The sequence below is a fragment of the Sus scrofa genome, chromosome 3 (assembly GCF_054392235.1).
Source record: "Sus scrofa isolate SSC_HxYL_T2T_F1_AM1 chromosome 3, Sscrofa_HxYL_maternal_Yorkshire_Landrace_v2.0, whole genome shotgun sequence".
Lineage (NCBI taxonomy): Eukaryota > Metazoa > Chordata > Mammalia > Artiodactyla > Suidae > Sus > Sus scrofa.
This window is the reverse complement of record NC_139385.1, coordinates 8,081,311-8,101,253: the sequence shown is the minus strand read 5'-3', so window position 1 is coordinate 8,101,253 and position 19,943 is coordinate 8,081,311.

Below are 19,943 nucleotides of genomic sequence, written 5' to 3'. Positions count from 1 at the left end.
TTCTAGCCCATACAATCAGGCAAGAACCAGAAGTAAAATTTTTCTAACTATATTTTCTTAGATGCTGTATTTAGGTTTGGCTTTCACCACTTGGCCAACTCTACTAACTATATTTTCTTATTTTCTGAATTCTTAATGCTTTGACATCAGGGGCTTCATGGACCAGGGAGTTACTGCCTCTTCCAGATCTAGCTAATTTCTAGAGGTAGATAGCAGAGGACTTTCCTGGGAACATGCTTTTCATATACAGACACTCTACCCCAAGGCTCATACTCTAACCTATCTCCTTTATCTAACTTCCCCATACCAAGCCAATATTTTTCCTGCCTTAAATCAACCCAGGGCCAGGTGCTAGACAGCTAGGGACAATATCTATAGCCCGAAGCCCACCGGAATTATTTTAACTAGCCAATCCTAAGCTATTTCCCTGTCCTGCCTTGTTTTTTCTGCAGAAAACGTAATAAAGACTGTGCTTGCTTTATGCTCATTCTTGTTTCTGCCTCCTGTGCTTCCTCACCTATAAGGGTGACATACCCCCTCCCCTTGGGAAATGTAAGTAGTAAAAATCTTCCTGTAATGGCATTAACCTCTCTTGAGTCATCACTCAGTCACCTCCTGAAATTCAAGTCCCGCAGGTACAATAATTGAGATAAAAGCCATCTGGATGGAAAGGAAGAAGTAAAAACTATCTTCATTCACAGATGATCTTTTTTTTTTTTTTGTCTTTTTAGGGCTGTTCTCATGGCATATGGAAGTTCCCAGGCTAGGAGTTGAATCGGAGCTATGGCTGCTGGCGGGCACCACAGCCATAGCAATGCCAGATCTGAGCCGCATCTGTAACCTACACCAACTGAGCGAAGCCAGGGATCGAACTCATGTCCTTATGGGTACTAGTCGGGTTTGTTATCACTGAGCCACAGCAGAAACTCCGACTTGGTTGTTTATATAGAAGAAAGATCCGATGGACTCTACAAAAAAGCTGCTAGAACCATTAATGAGTTAAGCAAGGTTGCAAGATACAGGCTCAATATTCAGAAATCAATTTTCTTTCTTTTTTTCTTTTTTATGGCCACACCCAGGGCATATGGAAGTTCCCAAGCCGGGGATTGAACCTGTGCCATAGCAGTGACCCAAGCTGCTGCAGTAACAATGATGGATCCTTGACTCACTGCACCACAAGAGAACTCCTCCATTCTGTTTCCTTATATTAACATCGAAGAATTGAAAACTGAAATGAAAACAATGCTATACACAATATTATCAGTGATATGAAGTATATAGGAATAAATTTGATGGAAGTTGTGCAAAACCCGGATTATAAAAATTACAGCATTGTTGAGAGAGATTAAAAAATACAAATAAATGATTTCATACATGAGAGGACTCAATACTCTTATATGTAAGTTCTTCCCAAATAACATGTAGATTTAATATAGTCTCAATCAAAATTCCAGTAGGTTTTGGGTTCTTTTTGTAGAAACTGACAAGCCAGTTCTAAAATTCCTATAGAAAATTAAGTATCACAAGTTCCCTTGTTTTTTTTTTTTTGCCTTTTCGCTATTTCTTTGGGCCGCTCCTGCGGCATATGGAGATTCCCAGGCTAGGGGTCTAATTGGAGCTGTAGCCACTGGCCTACGCCAGAGCCATAGCAACGCGGGATCCAAGCTGCGTCTGCAACCTACACCACAGCTCACGGCAACGCTGGATCGTCAACCCACTGAGCAAGGGCAGGGACCGAACCTGCAACCTCATGGTTCCTAGTCGGATTCATTAACCACTGCGCCACGACGGGAACTCCGGTTTTTTTGTTTGTTTGTTTTTTTTTTTACAAGTTCCCTTGTGTGGGAGTTCCCCTTGTGGCTCAGCAGTAACAAACTTGACTGGTATCCATAAGGACGCTAGTGCAACCCCTGGCCTCGCTCAGTGGATTAAGGATCTGGTGTTGCCATGAGCTGTGGTGTAGGTCACAGGCAAAGGCTTGGATCTGGCGTTGCTGTGGTTGTGCCAGAGGCTGGCAGCTACAGCTCTGATTCAACCCCTAGCATGGGAACTTTCATATGCCACCAGTGCAGCCCTAAAAAGACAGAAAAAAAAAAAAAAAAAGAGTTCCCGGCATGACTTAGCAGAAATGAATCTGACTAGCATCCATGAGGATGCAGGTTCGATCCTTTGCCTTGCTCAGTGGGTTAAGGATCCAGTGTTGCCGTGACCTGTGTTGTAGGTCACAGATGCAGCTCAGATCTGGCATTGCTGTGGCTGTCTCGTAGGCCAGCAGCTACAGCTTCAATTCCACCCCTAGCCTTGGAACCTCCATATGCTATGGGTGTGGCCCCTAAAAAAAAAAGAAGTTCCCTTGTGGTGCAGCAAGTTAAGGGATCCAGCATTGTTGCAGCTGGGCACAGGCCACAGCTGTAGAGTAGGTTTGATCTCTGGCCTGGGAACTTCCACGTGAGAAAAAGAAAAAAAATTTAAGTCTGAGAATAGGCAAAAACAAAACAAAACAACTTTGCAATTAAAGAACAAATTTGGAGAGTTCCTGACTTCAAGACTTATTATTATAAAGCTACTGTTATCAAGATATATTGGCATCAAAATAGACAAATAGATCAATGAACAGAATAGAGGGTACAGAAGTAGGCCCACACATTTATGATCAATTAATTTTTAGCAAATATGCAAAGGCAGTTTGGTGAAGAAATGATAGATTTTTAAACAAATGGTACTAGAACAATCTCATATTTATTAAAAAAAAAAAAAGAACTTGAACTATATTAAAAAATGAACTCAAAATGAATCATAGGCCTAAATGTAACTCCTATAATTATATAACTCCAGAAAAAAACATAGGAGAAAATCTGTGTGACCTTGGGTTTGGCAAAGATTTCTTAGATTCAACATCGAAAGCATTACCCATGAAAGTTAAGATTGAAAAATTGGAGTTCATCAAAATTAGCAACTTCTGTTCTTCAAAAGATACTATAAAGGAAACAAAAAGACAAGATATGGACAGGGAGAAAATATTTGCAAATCACACAATGGACAATGGATTTGTATCTAGAAAATACAGTAAATGCTTAAAATTTAATAAGAAAACAAAATTCCACTTAAAAAAATGAACTAGGGAGTTCCCAGTGTGACACAGTGGAAATGAATCCGACTAGTATCCACGAGGATGTGGGCTCGATCCCTGGCCTCGCTCAGTGGGTTAAGGTTCCAGCATTGCCATGAGTTGTGGTGTGGGTCTCAGACAAAGATCAGATCTGGCGTGGCTGTGGCTGTGGTGGGTGTAGGCCAGCAGCTCTAACTCCAATTCAACCCCTAGCCTGGGAACTCCCATACGCCATAGGTGTGGCCCTAAAAAGCAATAAATAAAGAAATAAAAGTAAAAATTTTTAAATGGGCTGAAGATGTGAATAGATACTTTATCAAGAAGATATGCAGATAACAACCATGTGAGGAGATGTGTAGTATAATTAGTCAATAGGGAAATGCAAATAAAAACCACAATGAGTTACCCTACCATCATCTTTCTCTCTCTCTCTTTTTTTTTTTTGTAGGGCTGAACCTTCAGCTTATGGAAGTTCCTGGGTTAGGAGTCAAATCAGAGCTGCATCTGCAACCTACACCACAGCTTGTGGCAACTTCAGATCCTTAACCCATTGAACAAGGCCAGGGATTGAACCTGTTGCATCGTGGACACTACGGTGGGTTCTTAACCTGCTGAGCCACAATGGTAACTCCTGTATATCTATTAAATGACTAAAATCAATAGGCGGATCATAAGAACTTTAGGCAAGGATGTGGAGCAGCTGGAGCTCTCATACACAACTGGTAGGAATGTGAAATGGCCATTCCTTAAACAATTGACCACATACCTACCATATGACCTAGTCACACCACTCAGAGGTATCACAGCATTGACCAGCAGCATCAATCTGTGACTTGTGGGAAATGCCAGTTCTCAGGTCCCAGCCCAACCTGCTGAAGTTTGAGAGCCCCTGCCCAGGGCAAGGACACACACTGAGAACCAGCCTTGTGTGTTACTTTACTTTTCACAGACATCATGTGAGATAAAGGAATCTGATTCCCACTTGTCAGAGGAAGAAGAGCTTACCTCACTTTCTCTAGTTCCCTCCACTGCCCGGCTCTGGATTTGAACCACATTCAGGTCTGTCTGCCTTGGGAGCTTGGTGCTTACCCAAATGATTGCCCCTCCCCACCAACAGTTAACCCCCCTCACGTCCCCTTCCTCCCACAGCCCATCCTAGAGGGTGTCACTTGTCATGCTTCATTCAGCTGGCCACTTATCAGGGTCTGGGCAACCAAGGCAGGAGGGGTGTGAGTGTGGCCCCTAGGATGAGGCAGGATACATGAGGTGTGGAAAGATATCAAGGGGTTCTCTGAGGGACAGGAAAGGAGAGACAAGGGCCGGCCAAGGTCTTGGTTTCCACTCTTTTCCCAGGGACTAGGGGCCTCTGCTGACATTAGCACTCTGTTTACTTCCTCTTGTTTTCCAAGGGAGAAGGGGCCCAGAGAGAGCTTGCCTTGCCCTGGTTGGGTAGCAGGCTTGCAGTGAGCCCCCCAGGAATTAGAGTCCAGCTGGGAAGGGAAGACTCACCATGTGAAAGAAGTAGAAGGAGACCCAGGCCCCACAAATATTAGTATTGAAACAAGCCCGATGACATCCCCCACTAAATGTGTGCCAGGTGCTTTGCATTCATATTAACTATGATTTCTTATTTGCTGTATTCTTAATTTTTTTTTTGTCTACACCCACAGCATGTGGAAGTTCCATGGTCAGGGATTGAACCCACACCACAGCAGTGACCCAAGCCACACCAGTGATGATGTCAGATCCCTAACCTGTTAGGCCACCAGGGCCCTCCTTACTTGCTGTATTCTTGATGCTCAAGAATCAAGGCCTCACTGAAAAGGGAGAGACTGTCCTTCCCAGGGTTGTCAATTCTTAGAGAAATGGACTTGCCCAGAAGCTCGCTTTTTAATATGCAAACCAATCAGTCCAGAGCCCACACTCCCGACCACCTAGGTCTTGTGCTTTGGGAGGCCCATGTTCCTTTTCACCCCAGGGCCAGGAACCAGGCAACTAAGGACAGCCCCTGATCCCCAGAACCTGCAGATATTATTCAAACCATCTAACCTGCCTGCTCTACCTTGCCTTGCTTTTCTTTCTTTCTTCTTTTTTTTCAAATTCAAGTATAGTTGATTTTATAGTTGATTTAATTCAAGTATAGTTGTGCCAGTTTCTGCTGTACAGCAAAGTGACTCAATCATACATACAAATATATGTGTATACATTCTTTTTCTCATATTATCTTCCATCATGTTCTATCCCAAGAGGCTGGATATTGTTCTCTGTGCTATACAGCAGGACCTCATTGTTTATCCATTCTAAAGGTAATAGTTTGCATCTACTAACCCCAACCTCACAGTTCAGCATACTCTCCTACCCCTTGGCAACCACAAGTCTGCTGTCCATGTCTGTGAGTCTGTTTAAATTTTGTAGATATGTTCATTTTTATTTTAGATTTCACATGTAAATCATCTCATGTGATATTTTTCTTTCTGACTTACTTCACTTAGTATGAGAATCTCTAGTTGTATCTATGTTGTTGCAAATGCCATTATTCCATTCCTTTTTATGGCTGAGTAGTATTCCATTGTATACATGTACCACATCTTAATCCCATCTGTCAATAATGATCAAAGGGTCAATCCAAGAAGAAGATATAACAATTGTAAATATATATGCACACAACAAAGGAGCACCACAACATATAATGAAACTAACAGCCATAAAAGAGACAGTAGTACAATAATAGTGGGGGACTTTAACATCCTACTTATATCAATGGACGTATTATCCAGACAGAAAACAAGGAAACACAGACCTTAAATGACACCCTAGACCAGAGAGACTTAACTATTTATAGAACATTCCAGTACAAAGCAGCAGAATATACTTTCTTCTCAAGTGAACATGGAACAGTCTCCAGGATAGATCACACCTTGGGCCACAGATCAAGCCTTGGTAAATGCAAAACAATTTAAATTATATAAAGCATTGTTTCTAACCACAACACTATGAGACAAGAAGCCAACTACAAGAACAAAAGAATAGCTAAACCCACAAACTCCTGGAAGCTAAACAATATGCTACTGAACAACCAATGGATCACAGAAGAAATTGAAGAGGAAATCGAAAGATGCTTGGAGACAAATGACAACAGATGAAACAATCCAAACCCTATGGGACACAGCAAAAGTAGTTCCGAGAGGAAAGTTTATAGCAATACAATCTTATCTCAGGAAACAAGAGAAAGCTCAAATCAACAACTAAACTTACACCTAAAGCAATTAGAGAAGGAAGGACAAAGCCCAAAGTTAATAGAAGGAAAGAAATCATAAAGATCAGAGCAGCAATAAATGAAGCAGAGACAAAGAAAAACAACAGAGAAGATGAGTGAAACCAAAGGAAATGGAGAAGGAGAAGTTACAACTGGTACCACAGAAATGCAAAAGATCATTAGAGACGACTCTCATAAGCAGCTCTGTGCTGATGAAATGGACAACATTGAAGAAACTGACAGATTCTTAGAAAGGGGCAATCTTTCAAGACTGAATGAGGAAGAAATAGAGAATGTGAACAGACTAAACACAAGTACTAAAATACAAAATGTGATTTTAAAACTTCCAAAAAATAAAAGTCCAGGACCTGAAGGCTTACAGGCAAATGCTGTCAAACATTCAGAGAAGAGTTAACACTTACTCTTCTGAAACTCTTGCAAAAACTTGCTGAGAAGGAAAACTCCCAAGATCATTCTATGAGGCCACCATCAGCCTGACAATCACCAAAATCAAAGATATCATGGAAAGATTATAGGCCAATATCACTAATGAACATAGATGCATAAATCCTCAACAAAATATTAGCCTTACTTTTGTTGTGGAGACTACAAGAGAGGCAGGCTCCTGCCCGCATTTCCCCCTCCCTCCCTCTGCCTCCTGACTGATTCTGGTGCCTCTGTGCATGGCCCTGTGTGGAGTGCTGTGCCCTCTTTTTTTATGGATTCATGAATATAAACTGCTGGCTTCATAACAATCATTTTCATGTCTGTGTGTCTTACCATGCATAATTAAAACAAATCCAGGTTATATTTTAAAATAGCTCTTAACTCTCCCAGCAACCCCAGGAAGTAGGCAGGGTCTGCGAAGCTCCCTTATCTTATGCAAGAAGAGACTCAGGCCCCAAGTGAGTTTATGAGACTGGACAAGTTCACATTATATGCAAATGTTTGCTGTGGTGTTGGGTCTCAGCCCAGGGCCCGTGCTCCTGACCACTTCCCCATGCAGTGAAAATGGTCAACACCCTCTGACCACAGTAACACCAAGGCTTCCCTTTCCTGTGTTGTCTTCCTGATACACAGGGAGATGCTTGAGGAGTGACTAGGGCACTGACTTATGGAGATTTGAGTCCCTGTCATGTGGCAGAGTACGTTAGGCAGTCAGTGCTCACTGAATGTTTACAGAAGGAAGGAGAGATCTTTAAAGGACGGGTATCAGGGTGAAGATCCAGGTAGTTTTCCAGGCTATGTTCAGGATAATCTGTGCTACCTTATTCTATCCGTACTCAGACCCTCCAAGGGAGGTACTGGTCTTACCCCCACTTTACAGATGAGAAACCTGAGGCTTAGGGAAGGGAAGTCATTGTCCCAACAGTCTGACTCCAAAATCTGGAAAAGGTACCAAATCTCAAAGCATTACTCAGCTGTGCTTCCTGGAGCCAAACAGGGTAAAGGCCTGCAGCTGCAGGCCTACACCACAGCCACAGCAATGCCAAATCCGAGCTGCATCTGCAACCTATATGCCACAGCTTGTGGCAAGACCAGACCCTTAACCCAGTAAGCGAGGCCAGGGGTTGAACCCACATCTTAACGGAGACAGGTGTCAGGTTGTTAATCCGCTGAGCTCCAATGGGAACTCCCTGGATAATTAGCATTTTTGTGGCTTATCCTGCATCCCAGAAGTTCCAAGTTTCCATGTGGTATCACTTCTCTTCCCTGTGAAGAGCTTCCTCTAGCATCTCTCTCTCTCTCTCTCTCTCTTTTGGCTGCCTTTGCAGCATGTAGATAGAGTTCCAGGGCCAGAGATCAAACCTGTGCCATAGCAGAGACCTGAGCCACAGCAGTGACAATGCCATTTTCTTAGTTCCCTGTGCCACCAGGGAACTCCTAACATTCCTTTTAGAGTAGATTTACTGACTGTGAATTCATTTAGTTGTCCTTCATTTGAGAATGTTTATTTAATCTTCATTACTGAAGGATGTTTTTGCTGGATGTCAAATCTGGGTGGACAGTTCTTTCCTTGCAGCACTTTAAACGGGTAGTTCTGCTGCCTTCTGGCCTCCAAGGTTTCTGGTGAGAAATCTGCTGTCATTCGAATCATTGTTCCCTGTGTGGAATGCTTTGTGATTCTTTTTCAAGCTCTCTCTCTTCACCTTTAATTTTTATTACTTTGATTATGACATGTCAGGACATGGTTTTCTTTGAGTTTAAGAACTTCACTGAGCTTCTTAAATCTTTATCACTTTCAAGCATTTGAGAAATTTGTAGCCATTGTTTGATCAAATATTTCTGCATGGATCTCTATCTCCTCTTCTTCCAGAATTCCAGGGACGCATATGTTAGACCTTTTCATATCACTTCCTGGGTGTCTAAGGCTCTGTTCATTTTTATAAATCCTATTTTTCCTGGCTATTCAGGTTGGATAATTTCTTTTGATCTCTTTTTAAGTTTACTGACTCTTTCCTCTGTCATCTCAATTCTGCTACTGAACTCTTCCAGTTAACCTTTTCTTTCAGCAATTTCATGTTTTCTCAGCTCTAAAATTTTTATTTGGTTCTTTCTTATGGGTTTTATTTTCTGCTGAGAATGTCTATCTTTCCGTTTATTTCAAGACTGTTCACCTTTATTTTATGGAGCATGTTTGTAATTGCTGTGTTAAGTCTTTGCCTAACAATTCCAACCTTTGTGTCATCTCACGGCAGGTGTCTTTTGCCTTGTGGGTTGTTGAGATTTTCTCATTTCTTTCTATGTCAATTAATTTTAGATCATATCCTGGACCTTTTAATTATTGTTCTATGCCAGGCTGGACCCTATTAAAATATTTTGGAGAGTGTTCATTTCTTTGTTTCTCTTAGTTCAGACCCCAAGTCCCAACATACCTTTCATGGGCTGTGATTCCAAAGCCATTTCCATTTCCAGAAACTTGGCTGTGGAGTTTGCATCTGTCCTGTGTGTGTACTCCTCCCTTCTTCTCCTTCACCCCACCCCCCACGCTTCCCTGAGTCATCCTGGGACTGAGTGGGGTGCTACATCACAATTTAGTTGTCAAAGCCTTTAGCGTGTTTTTAGGATCAAGTCCATGTACATGTATCTTGGATGTGGGCTCCAAATGCAGCTGAAGGACTCCCTCTTGGTCACTTTTTCCTCTTAAAGATAGAAAGCCGAGGTTTTAGCTTCCTCATCACTTCTTGCATATACTTCCTATGACTGAGTTCTGTCTCTTAGGGGGAGCAGTGAGAGAAAGGGGAGAGAGAAAAGCAAGGAGATTTTCCCCAGGCTCTTTCAACCACAAGGGTTCCCTTTCCTAGTCTGCGGTCAGCAAGAGGGTTTTTTCCTCTCTCCTAGCTGCTCCATCAGGCTGATCATGATTGGTTGCCACTACTGCCATGATGGGGCATCTGTGGGTCTGGCTGCAGGGCAGGGTTGGGTGGAATTACAAATAAAGCCGGAATTCTCCTCTTACTCTGTCCTAGGCTTCTGAGAAGAAAAGAGGGTTTCTGTTGGAGCTTTTACTTCCTGAGCCTCCTGGGCAGTTCTGGGATTCAGGAAGCTCTGAGTTGGAGCTAAGAGAGGTGGGAGGATAAAAAAACAAAATAAAGCCATAAACTTGCTGCCATACCTTTCACTGAGGTTTTGTTTATTTGTTTGTTTGCTTGTTTAGGGCTGCACCCGCAGCATATGGAATTTCCCAGGCTAGGGGTCTAATTGAGCTGTAGATGCTGGCCTATGCCACAGCCACTGCAACACCAGATTTGAGCTGCATCTTCAACCTATGCCACAGCTTGCAGCAATGCCAGATGCTTAACCCACTGAGTGGGGCCAGGGATTGAACCCGTTTCTTCACTGATACTAGTCGGGTTTTTTACCCCTGAGCCACAACAAGAACTCCTCTTTCACTGAATTTTTTTTTTGTCTTTTCTAGGGCCACACCTGCAGCACATGGAGGTTCCCAGGCTAGGGTTCTAATCGGAGCTGTAGCTGCTGGCCTACACCACAGCTACAGCAATGCCAGATCTGAGCCATGTCTTCAACCCACACCACAGCTCATGGCAACGCCGGATCCTTAACCCACTGAGTCAGGCCAGCAATCGAATCTGCCACCCCATGGTTCCTAGTCAGATTTGTTAACCACTGAGCCACAACGGGAACTCCATTTTGTTTTTTTTTTGTTTGTCTTCCCTTTCACTGAGTTTTGATTTCTCTCTCCAACCTCTCTGCTCTTATTTTCAGAGTCCTGAAATGGTTGATTCGTGTGTTTGGTTCTCATCTGTGGGGGAGAGATAGGATGGAGTGTGTGTATTCATTTTAATCAGAACTGGAACTCCTACCTTGATATTTTCAATCCTACAAATTAGGCATCATTGTAATTGTTTTATAAGCTCAGTATTAGTGTTGATTTACCTACCTGCTTCTTTTTTCCCCCTCACCATTCCATTTTGCATCTCAGACCTTACTTCTTTCCCTTACTTTTATTTTGTCTGGAAATGTCTGTATTTTGCTAGTGTTCTTGAAAATAACTTGGCTGGGTACATAATTCTAGGCTGATATAGTATTTTTCTTAATGCTTCAAAGATAGCATTGCACTGTGTTTTTAAAAGATTTCTTTTTTTTCTATTATAGTTGATTTACAATGTTCTCTCCATTTCTGCTGTACAGCAAAGTGACTGAGCTATACACATATATACATTCTTTTTTTTCACATTATCCTCCATCATGTTCCATCACAAGTGACTAGATATAGTTCCCCGTGCTGTACAGCAGGATCTCATTGCTTATCCACTCCAAGTGCAATAGTTTGCATCTACTAACTCCAAACTCCTAGTCCATCCCACTCCCTCCCCTTCCCCCGTGCACTGTCTTTTGAGTTCTATTGAGAGATTAGCTGTCTATTTGCGGCTCTTCTGTATATACTGGTTTTTCATTTCGCCTACTATTAGCATTTCTTTGTCTTTGGTATTTTACAGTTAGACTAGAATGTTTCCAGCTGTGGACTTATTTTTATTTATTATGCTTGGAATTTGGGGACATCCTGAATCAACACTAGGAAATTCATCATCTCATCAAATAATGTTTATTTCCCAGTTTCTCTAGTCTCTCTTTCTGAAGTCCAATTATTAGACAGGTCAGATTTTTTACTGTCTTTTTTATTTTATTTTTATTTTTTATTTTATTGTCTTTTGCCTTTTCTAGGGCCGCTCCCGTGGCATATGGAGATTCCCAGTCTAGAAGTCTAATAGGAGCCATAGCCACCGGCCTATGCCAGAGCCACAGCAACGCGGGGTCCGAGCCATGTCTGCAACCTACACCATAGCTCAGCCTACACCACAGCTCACGGCAATGCCGGATCCTCGACCCCACTGACCAAGGCCAGGGATCGAACCTGCAACCTCATGGTTCCTAGTCGGATTCATTAACCACTGCATCACGATGGGAACTCCTACTCTTTTATGTTTGACTTTTTTTCTTTATATTTTTCCTTCTATGGATTCATCTTCATTCTGACACTATCTTTGGACCTCTCTTAAGCAAACCCACTACTTCTATCTTCAGCTATATTAACTTCCTATTTATTTTATTCATTTACTTTTTTATTTGAATTTTTATATTTTACATTAGTTCAGTTTCTGTTTGTGTTTCCCCCCCCCCAAATCTGCCAGATCAGTTCTTTTTTTCTTTTTTCTTTTTTCCCCCTGGCCTCGTCCATGGTGTGCAGAAGTTTCAGGGCCAAGGATGAAACCCAAGCCAGAGCAGTGACAATGCTTAACCACTAGGCCACCAGAGTACCTCTCTGCCTGGTCAGTTTTACATTCTCTTGTTACATCATACTTCCAATATCTTCTTTTATTTCTTTTTTTTTTTTTTTGTCTTTTGTCTTTTGTCTTTTTTGTTGTTGTTGTTGTTGTTATTATTGTTGCTATTTCTTGGGCCGCTCCCGCGGCATATGGAGGTTCCCAGGCTAGGGGTTGAATCGGAGCTGTAGCCACCGGCCTACGCCAGAGCCACAGCAACGCGGGATCCGAGCCGCGTCTGCAACCTACACCACAGCTCACGGCAACGCCGGATCGTTAACCCACTGAGCAAGGGCAGGGATCGAACCCGCAACCTCATGGTTCCTAGTCGGATTCGTTAACCCCTGCGCCACGACGGGAACTCCTTCTTTTATTTCTGTAAACATACTGTTTTCTGATCTATGTGAAATAACTCTAATAGCAGTCGCCTTTGAAGATCTAACTTTGCAGTTAATTATTTCTGCAGTTCTTTGTCTCATGCTCGCTTGTTTTGTTGTGTTTGATGTTTTTTTTAAAACTGAGATCATCTTATTTGGAAGTTAATTTGTGGGGATTCCTTGGGGCCTCAGTGTAAGTGCCTTCCTGCAGAGGGGATGTGTGTTCACATCTGCTGGGTGCAGGGATACTCCTCATGGAGAGTCACCTCAGTGAAAGTGTGGGGTATTCTTCAAGCCTCACAGGCAATGTGAATCCTGGCCTAAACCCTTGAGAGTGTGCGTGAGGGTGAGGGATACTCCGGAAGCTATTTTTCCTTCTTTTCTCTGCAGCTGTGGCTGAAGAATCAATCTCACTCCCTCCCCTTCATGGTGGCTCTTTTCCTTCTAACTCAGTATATGAGGGTCAGTGTTTTAGGGGCCTGGCTTTATGCAGAGGTCTCATCTGATTTCTCTCTCCTGCTCTGGCCCAGACTTTGTCTCTTGTCACCGGGGATGCTGGTTGACATCCTTTGGATGATTGATGATTGATGATTGATGCAAGGTGTCTTCCAGGGTACATTCATTTGCAATTTGCCTTTACTCTAGCAGTATTGTGATTGGTAAGAAAGACATTTTGTCATTCACATGACTAAGATATATTTCTTATATATATCTGGCCTTCATCCACAGTTCCTGAATCACAGCTCCTAAAACCTTAGGAATTTCCTGAGCCCTAAGAGTCATGACAGCATCTTTTCTTATAATATTTGATCTCTTGTTCTCAGTTCTTGACATTGTTTCAGAGCCATAAAGGTGAAATGGGTCGAATTTCACCTTTATGCATTTGAACTTTTTGAGATTAATTGTTCACCAAGCTGGGTTTATGTTAATGAGGTTACATTTAGAAATCACCTGAGGAGTTCCCATCATGGCACAGTGGTTAACGAATCCGACTAGGAACCATGAGGTTGCGGGTTTGATCCCTGCCCTTGCTCAGTGGGTTAATGATCCGGCGTTGCCGTGAGCTGTAGTATAGGTCGCAGACGCGGCTCGGATCCCGCGTGGCTGTGGCTGTGGCATAGGCTGGTGGCTACAGCTCCGATTCGACCCCTAGCCTGGGAACTTCCATATGCCTCGGGAGCGGCCCAAGAAATGGCAAAAAGACAAAAAAAAAAAAAAAAAAAAAAGAAATCACCTGAGGATGGGGGCTAGTTGCCAGGGGAACCAACCATGAATGCACCCCTTATTTCTGTGGTAGGTGGAGGTACTGGCTGTTGAATTAATCACCAAGAACCAATCCTATTTACATAATAAATGTTCCAGGAATTCCCATTGTGGCTCAGTGGTAATGAACCCATCTAGTATCCATAAGGATGCAGGTTCGATCCCTGACCCTGCTCAGTGGGTTAAGGATCTGGCATTGCCATGAGCTGCAGGGTAGGTTGAAGATTTAGGTCAGATCTGGTGTTGCTGTGACTGTGGCATAGGCCGACAGCTACAGCTCTGATTCGACCCCCTAGCCTGGGAACTTTCATATGCCACAGGTGTGGCCCTAAAGAAAATAAGCAGTCCATGACACCCCAAAAGTTTGAGGTTTGTAAGACTTCTGGGATGGTGAATATGAGGAGGTGGCTGGAATAGCACTCTGAGAGAGCATGGAAAATTCTTGCCCTTCCCCCATATCTTGCCCCAGCATCTTTTCTATCTGATGCTCCCTCAGTTATATATCCTTTCATGCTAACCTGGTGATCCAGGAAGTAAAATGTTTCTCTGAGCTGCTCTAGCAAATTAACCAAACCTGAATCACTGAAACCTTCGGTCCATAGCTGAAGGGTCAGAAGCCCAGGAGGCAACCTGAACTTGGAATTGGCACCTGAAGTGGGGTATAGTGGGAGGAGGTCTTACAGGACTGAGCCCTTAACTTGTGGAATCTGACCCTGTCTTAAGTGGATTGTGTCAGAATTAAGTTGAATTGTAGGATATTCAGCTGGTGTCAGAGCATGGCTTGGTGTGTAGGGAAAACCCACCCACACTCAGAACCCTTTTTAAGCTTACACTATGATTTTGAGATGTTTATCCCATGTTGACAGATGAACTGGAGTTCATGTTAAATGCTGCTAAGTACTTCACTGGGAATATTTACCATGATCCATTTATCTGTTCTCCTGTTGATGGGCATTTAGTTTATTCTGTTTTTGATTATTGTAAATAATGCTGCAAGAAACATTTTTTATATGTTTCTTTGGATACATGTGCAAGAGTTTCTCTAGTGTATATACCTAATTGTGGACTTTCTGGATCAGACTATGTGCATTTGAACTTTTTGAGATTAATTGTTCTCCAAGCAGTACCAAGACATGCTCCCACTACTGTTCACATTGCCTCCAACATCTAACAAGCCAGACACTTAAATTTTTATGCGTCCGATGTGTGTTAAAATGGCTGTTTTTGGCGGCGTGTCCTTGGTGGTGAGGGAGAAGAGCCTTTCTCAGGTTTTCACCCATTTTGGTTTCCTCCTCTGTGAATTGCCTCTTTGTATTTATCTTTTGTGGATTTGAAATTGATTATAATTCGATCCATTATGCCTGTAACCTGCCTTCACTGCTCAAGCTCCCTTCAACTGTTGCTCCTTTAAAAGGGTTGCGTGTCCTTCAAGCCTCAAGCCGCCTTGACAATAGAAATATTTGCCCACGTTGTTTTTAAGGAACCCGGGGTTGGCTGCGTCCAGTTTGAGCTTGAGCCAGTTAACACGGCTAAGAGCCCTGACCCTCCAGTGGGCATGTGTGAGTGTCCACTCCGGGGCCTTCAGACCCCCGAGGGCCCAGAACTGCCCTCTCAGGGCATGGTAACACCCATAGTCCCACCATTTTCTGAGCTCGTGTCGGGTGAAGAAGCTTAGGAGCTTATCGCACCTGTGGCAGGAGGCCAATCGCCTCACCTTTTCCTTCTTCCCAATCGCCTTTCCGAGCTCCACGTGCCTCAGCTTTACCCCATCCCTCTCCTGAGCCCCTCCCCTTCCAGGAGGCATACTTGAGGGCCCTTCTCCCCTCTCTCCTTGCTGCTGGGCTGCCTGGGGAAGAAGCGTCTTCTGTGCTGCAGATCTCGGCGTCTCCATGTTTGGCCTGCTGCCTTCCAGCAAACGAACCAGGTTTGGAAACATCTTTTTCTGTCTTTCAGTTGGTTTGCTGTCCATTTGCTATTTTGAATTCTACTTCTTTGTCAATGACATATGTTACAAATGTCCTCTTTCTGTTGGTGATTTGTTATTTTACTTGAGTGTATTTTGAACTATAGAAATTTCTTTGTCATTTTAAGAAATCCTGTCCTACTCTTTTTTTTCTTTTTTTTTTTTGGTGTTTTTAAGGCCAGGCCCATGGCATATGGAGGTTCCCAGGCTAGAGGTCGAATTGGAGCTGCAGCCACTGGCCTACACCACAGCCAAGATGCATCTGCTACCTATACCACAGCTCATGGCAATGTCGGATCCTTAACCCACTGAGCGAGGCCAGGGATGGAACCCACATCCTCATGGATACCAGTGGAATTTGTTTCCGCTGAGCCACGCCAGGAACTCCCTGTCCTACTCTTAAGGTCATGAAGGCAGTCTCCTGTATTTTATGCTAAAGACAAAGTTTGCTTTTCATATTCAATTTTTTATCTAATTGGAATTCATTTTAGGGTGTGAAGTTGGAATTTAATTTTTCAGGATGGATAGTCAATTATCCTGGCCATCCTTTGTCTGTAGAATTGTAATGACATCTCTCTAATATGCACAGATTCCCCATGTGCATTGATTTATTTCCAGGCTCCCTTCTCCCTCCCTGCTCTGTTTGTGCCAAAGCACATTGTCTTAATTTCAATAACTCTAATTAGTACCAATATGTGAGACCTGGTATATAAGACCCTTAGCTAATTTTGGTTCTTCAAAATCTCACTTAGGATGTTCCCTCATGGGTCAGCAGGTTAAGGATCCGTCATGGTTGCAGCTGTGGTTCGTGTCCAGCTGCAGTGCTGGTTCGGCTCCTGGCCCCAGGGATCTTACATGTGCTGCGGATATGGCCAAAAAAAAAAAAAAAAAATCTCATTTAATCTAGGTGTTTTGCTCTTCCATTTGCATTTTAAAATCCGCTTGAGGTTTGCATGATAAAAATTGTTGTGGTTTTTATTGGAATGGTTTACATTTCTGGACTAAATTTCAGTAGTTTTTGAAACAAAAGTTCTCCATATCTTTTACATTTATTCATTTCATTCCTATTAGCACTTTTCTTGTTGTTTTATATAGTTGTCTTTTATAAATTGAGGCCTATTGTGGTATAATTTATATACAGTAAAATTTCTGCCTTTTAGGTATTACAGCTCAGTGAGTTTGAAAAGGCATAAAGTTGTGTGGCCACCATCACAAGACACAGTATATTTCTCTACCACGAGTTGCCTTGTGCCCCTTTGTAGTGATTCCTCTCACATTTCTAGCCCTAGGTAATCCTTGCTCCAAATTCTGTCTGTATAATTTTGCCTTTTCCAGGGTGTGATATAAATGGAATCATACTGTAAGTAGCCTTTTGAGTATGGTTTGTTTTTTACTTAGCAAAATAACTTCTGCCGTTGTTGTTCAGGAGGCCAAAATTTAATAGATTTGATTACAATGGTTGTTCTGTTCAACAAACAGCACCATGAACAAAATTAATAGACGATGGGGTTCCCATCATGGCTCAGCAAAAACGAATCTGACTAGTGCCCATGAAGACGTAGGTTCAATCCCTGGCCTTGCTCAGTGGGTTAAGGATCCAGCATTGCCGTGAGCTGTGATGTAGGTTGCAGACGTGGGTGGGATCTGGCATGGCTGTGGCTGTGGCGTAGGCTGGAGGCTACAGCTCCAATTAGACCTCTATCCTGGGAATCTCCACAGGCCCTAAAAAGGTGCAGCCCTAAAAAGACAAAAATAAAGAAATTAATAGATGAATGACAAATTGGGGATATATATCTGCAATATATGCAAGACAGGAGACTAATAACTAGAATACAGAAACTCTTGAAAATCAAAAAGAAAAATCTGTCCAGAAACCCCAGTCCATCTACATCAAAATATATCCAGAATCGGAACACTTCTCACTCCCTTCACTCTGTCAGGGTGGTCTGAGCTGCTGTCATTTCCTACCTGGATTAATCAAATTCCCTTGATCACTTTTTTTTGGTGACTGTCATCAGTAGTCTTTTTATTGAAGCATGATCTTTGAGATAGTTGGTGAGAAGGCATAGGAATTTGGAATTAGGAACTATAAAAATCCAAGTTTGTCTCATTTTTGTGAGAAAGGAAAATTGCATAACCCTCTGAATGTGTATATTTTAAGGAGTAAAACAGCAGTGATGTTTAAAGTGGTCGAGAGGATTACTTGAGGTAAAGCTTTATGTGTAGCGTGCACGCACATGTTTCTTTCACTTTCTTCTCTTGACGCCTGCATATAATTAAAGCATTCCCATGGTGTGTAAATATTTGCACTAAATTCTTGTGCGTTCCTTCTGCCCATTTTTTCGTTCTTTTTGTATGTTTGATTTTCAAAATTGGTGTATAAAAGCAGCACCTGAATGCATGCTCTTGGAAGAGATTCAAAACAAGACAGTTCAGAAGCATGTGGAGTAAAAGTAAAAGATCCTTTTTAGCCTGAATTTAGCATCTTATTCCCACCACTTCCTCTCTTTCGAGATAACCATGATTATAAATTTGGAATATTGTTTTCAGACTTCTTTTTTTGGTCTTTATTTATGCGTGTATGGCATTTACCGGATGGAATTCAGTCAAGCATGTTACTGTAATTTTTTTAAAAATTAACTGTAACTGTATATTTTGGCGAGCATTCTGTGTGACTATACGTGAATTTACTGTTTTATTTAAGCACTATATAGTATTCTATACCTTGGAATTTATTTGACCTTCTTCATATTGCTGTCCAGAAGCTCAGAAGTAATAAGTGAAATAGGAAAGTAATTTTTCAAATACCAAATTAACATATTTTAAATTTCAATATGCCATATTTTTAAGAAAGTATAATAACTTCTTACACATTGATTATGAGAGTATAACTTGGTACACTGATTTTGAAGGGGAATTTGTTGGTACTAATCAAAATTCTGAAATGCATAATTTTTAATATAATGTTTTTTTCCATTTGAGCTGGTTTACAGTGTTCTGTCAATTGTATAGCATGGTGACCCAGTTACACATACGTGTATACATTCTTTTTTCTCATATTATCATGCTCCGTCATAAGTGACAAGACATAGTTCTCAGTGCTACACAGCAGGATCTGTTGCTAATCCCTTCCAAAGGCAATAGTCTGCATCTGTTAACCCCAAGCTCCCCCTCCATCCCACTCCCTCCCCCTCCCCCTTGGCAACCACAAGTCTATTCTCCAAGTCCATGACTTTCTTTTCTCTGGAAAGGTTCATTTGTGCTGTATATTAGATTCCAGATATAAGTGATATCATAGGGTATAAAATGGTTAATTTTTAGATTCAGCAATTCTACTAGTATGTTACATAGAAATTATACTTCTAGGTATTTGTGATACAGAAATACTTGCACATGTGTAAAAAGATCATCACTGAAGCATTATTTGAAATAGTGAAGTGTAAGCACCTTAAATGTTGATGTATATCATACTTTCTACTAACTGTACATATTTTTCTGGATTCTTTTAAGATTTTTTTAAAAATTGAAGTATAGCTGATTTATAATGTGCTAATTTCTGCTGTACAACAAAGTGACCCAGTGATACCATATGCATACATTCTTTTTCTCATTATCTTCCATGATGTTCTAGCCCAAGAGATTGGATATAACTCCAATCCAATTGCATAACTCCCTGTGTGAAACAGTAGGACTTCATTGTCCAGATAACTTTATTTATTTATTTATTTTGCTTTTTAGGGCTGCATTGGCAGAATGTGGAAGTTCCTAGGCTAGTGGTCCAATTGGAGCTGTGGCTGTTGTCCTACACCACAGCCACAGCAATGTGGGACCACAGCTCACGGCAATGCCAGATCTTAACCCATTGAGCAAGGCCAGGGATTGAACCTACAACCTCATGGTTCCTAGTTGGATTCGTTGACCACTGAGCCACGACAGGAACTCCTACACCACAGCCACAGCAATGTGAGATCTGAGCCATGTCTGTGACCTATACTACAGCTCAAGGCAACGCTGGATCCTTAATCCACTGAGCGAGGCCAGGGATCAAACCTGCATCCTCATGGATACTAGTCAGAGTCATTTCTGCTGTGCCACAATGGGAACTCCCCAAAATAACTTTCGAGGTTTGTCCATATCATCATGAGTATTGGTAGTTGACTGCTTTTACTACTAAGGAATATTTGTTGTA